The sequence below is a fragment of the Enhydra lutris genome, unplaced genomic scaffold (assembly GCF_002288905.1).
Source record: "Enhydra lutris kenyoni isolate GAN:26980312 unplaced genomic scaffold, ASM228890v2 scaffoldscaffold823, whole genome shotgun sequence".
Taxonomy (NCBI): Eukaryota; Metazoa; Chordata; class Mammalia; order Carnivora; family Mustelidae; genus Enhydra; species Enhydra lutris.
This window is the reverse complement of record NW_019154907.1, coordinates 5,594-9,352: the sequence shown is the minus strand read 5'-3', so window position 1 is coordinate 9,352 and position 3,759 is coordinate 5,594.

Sequence of the window (3,759 nt, the reverse complement as noted above, 5' to 3'; positions counted from 1 at the left end):
AAATGACTGTCATAGATGTCTTGTCCATGAAGAATATTGTAGAAAAAATTATCATTAAGGAATGAAGAGACTTCCTCTATAAATTTCCACAGCTGAGGAACAGAAACCATGATGTGGAATAGTTAGCTTCACCAGTCCCTCATTTAATTGTTTCATATATTTTTAGGATTCAAAAATTCACTTGAGGATCTCTTTATGACTAGGATGTGGAGTTCTTGGGAAAGTGTTGCCACTATCCTGATAACAGTGAGAAAAAACTAGACAGATAAACCACAAAATAACTCTTCCTTTGCAAATCAGGTAGCTGAATTCCCAAATCAGGGAAGAAACCTGAAATCCAAGGAGATATGGGACCCCCAAGGAAAACAACACAACACAACACAACAACAACAAGAAATAGGACTGTCTTATCACAGATTTGCAGAGTATGAGAACAGATAGTGCTACTATGCAAGCAAGTAAGAATATATCAGCCATTTTTTTCATCAATTTATAAAGGCTTGGTAGAGGTGAAAACCACTGTGTAGAACCCCTGGAACTATCAAAACAAGGACATTTGTACCCACAGATAGGCATTTATCCATCCATGGACTTCCACAGGGTGCTGATAAGAACGACTGGGAACAGGTGCAGGTACAAGAAAGGGTCTCCTTTTTAACTGGCAGAAATTCAGGAAATTATTTGCTCCCCCTAGAAAAGTCACAAAGCCCCATCCTTTTCTCTCAAAACCCTTAGCCTATCACTCCCAGACATGAGCAAATGCCCTCTACCTCAGGGGAAGTGGAAAATAACAGCTCTGAGCACAGCATCTTACATCAATACTAATAGAGAGGTCTTCTACATCTGGGGAATGGCAAAAATAGTGTTCTGCTGCATAAGACCTACCACAGCACAACTCACAGTTCCCTTCTACCTTAGGAAGGAGGAGCAAGTACATTGAGAGAAAACCACCTCTGATACCACACAGAGCTTACCTGATGTGAAGGTGAAATACACTACATAAGAGCAAGCACCAAGTAGAAGCCATAAGAGTCTAGCCTTGGGGAGAAACAAGAGTGGTTTAAGAGAACACCATTGTAGCACAGGCTTACAGGATGGCTAAAACTTGGAGCAGACACAAACTTTGAGGGAAATCCTCCACCAATTACAAACACACCAACCCTAAAATAATAGCATTGCCATGTGTATTGCATGGTTTTCTAGGTTTCCAGGAATATGTCAGAGCTTATCAAATCCTCACGGCCCAAAGCATCTCAAAACCTAGCTTTTCCTTCCAATCTTTGGTTTGTCTATTCTTTGTTCCAAGGGTTATCTCTTTCCCAATGCAAAAACAACTAACATAATTGCTTTTAAAACTTTCTTAACAAATATGTCCTGGGTATCCAGCTCAATACTAGGGGAATTTTGAGTTAGGTGCGTTAAGGCCAATTCCTTTGTAATGGTCCTTCAGTAAGTCACAAGACAGGTTAATAGAAAGGAAGGAAGGAAAGAAGGAAGGAAGGAAGGAAGGAAGGAAGGAAGGAAGGAAGGAAGGAAGGAAAAATTCAGGAAATTATTTGCTCCCCCTAGAAAAGTCACAAAGCCCCATCCTTTTCTCTCAAAACCCTTAGCCTATCACTCCCAGACATGAGCAAATGCCCTCTACCTCAGGGGAAGTGGAAAATAACAGCTCTGAGCACAGCATCTTACATCAATACTAATAGAGAGGTCTTCTACGTCTGGGGAATGGCAAAAATAGTGTTCTGCTGCATAAGACCTACCACAGCATAACTCACAGTTCCCTTCTACCTTAGGAAGGAGGAGCAAGTACATTGAGAGAAAACCACCTCTGATACCACACAGAGCTTACCTGATGTGAAGGTGAAATACACTACATAAGAGCAAGCACCAAGTAGAAGCCATAAGAGTCTAGCCTTGGGGAGAAACAAGAGTGGTTTAAGAGAACACCATTGTAGCACAGGCTTACAGGATGGCTAAAACTTGGAGCAGACACAAACTTTGAGGGAAATCCTCCACCAATTACAAACACACCAACCCTAAAATAATAGCATTGCCATGTGTATTGCATGGTTTTCTAGGTTTCCAGGAATATGTCAGAGCTTATCAAATCCTCACGGCCCAAAGCATCTCAAAACCTAGCTTTTCCTTCCAATCTTTGGTTTGTCTATTCTTTGTTCCAAGGGTTATCTCTTTCCCAATGCAAAAACAACTAACATAATTGCTTTTAAAACTTTCTTAACAAATATGTCCTGGGTATCCAGCTCAATACTAGGGGAATTTTGAGTTAGGTGCGTTAAGGCCAATTCCTTTGTAATGGTCCTTCAGTAAGTCACAAGACAGGTTAATAGAAAGGAAGGAAGGAAAGAAGGAAGGAAGGAAGGAAGGAAGGAAGGAAGGAAGGAAGGAAGGAAGGAAAAGAAACCAACCCATTGTCAAAAGGCAAATCAATCAATAGGAAAGGACTCAGAAATAACCAGATACTCAAACTATCAGGTAGAGAATTCAAAATAATTATGTTTAGTATATTACAGGTTAAAGTAGGAGAGATCAATATCAATAATGAACATATGGAGGTTTTGCAGAGTATTAGAAATTATAGGGGGGGAAATGTGAAATGATATAAATATAAAAACCTGATGTCAAAGATCAACAGTATCTGCCTTCAGCTCCTCAGTAGATCTGGAACTAAGCAGCACACTTCTAAATAACCAATGGGTTGAAGTAGAAGTCACAAGGAGAATTAGAAAATATTTTAAATATTTCATTGTAAATAAAAGTAATGTGGGGCAACTGGGTGGCTCAGTTGGTTAAGCAGGTACCTTCAGCTCAGGTCCTGATCCCAAAGTCCTGGTCTTATGCCCTGTGTTGGGCTCCCTACTCAGCAGGGAGCCTGCTTCTCCCTCTTCTTTTGCCCCTCTCTCCTGTTCATGATATATCTTTATTTCCTTCTCTCTCTTTCTTGCAAATAAATAAACCCTTAAAAAAGAAAATAAATATAGCATACCAAAATCTGTGTGATGTGGCTAATGAACAGGAAAGTAATACTATTAAATGCTGATATTAGAATGTGTCTGAAAGTGATATTAATTTTCATCTTAAGAAACTAAAATGAGAAGAGCAACTGAAACTCAAGTCAAACAAAAGGAAGTTGTAATAAAGCAAAAGTAGAAGCATTAAACTTGAAAAGAGAAAGACAACCAATAAAATGAATGAAATCAAGTGCTAATTACTAAGATCAATATAATCACTAAGCTTTAACAATATGTCTTATGGAAAAAAGAATGTAAAAATAAACAATATTAGTGAGAAAGAAAAGGACATACCAGGAGGTCACCCTAATATTAGTAGGTTAATGAGGGAATATTATAAACAACTTGATGTTCATAAATCCTAAAATCTAGGTAAGATGGACAACATTCTTGAATGGCACTAGCTACTAAAATTACTTAAGATGACATATATTACTAGAATCGTATGTTTATATATATGAATATAACTCTGTATTTATTATGTTCATTATGATATAATACTATATTTGTTAAAGAAATTGAATTGTAAGTTACTAACTTTCTACCACTGACAAACAAAAAACAAAAACAAGCAATAAAAACAATTTTAGGCCCAGATGTGTCACTAGTGAATTTTACCAAGCAGCTGAAGATAACATCAACAGAATAGAACTCTACAGAAAGTAGGGAGTAAATAACACTTCCCAGTGCACTTTTCAGCTCCAGGATTACACTGATACAGAAACCAGTC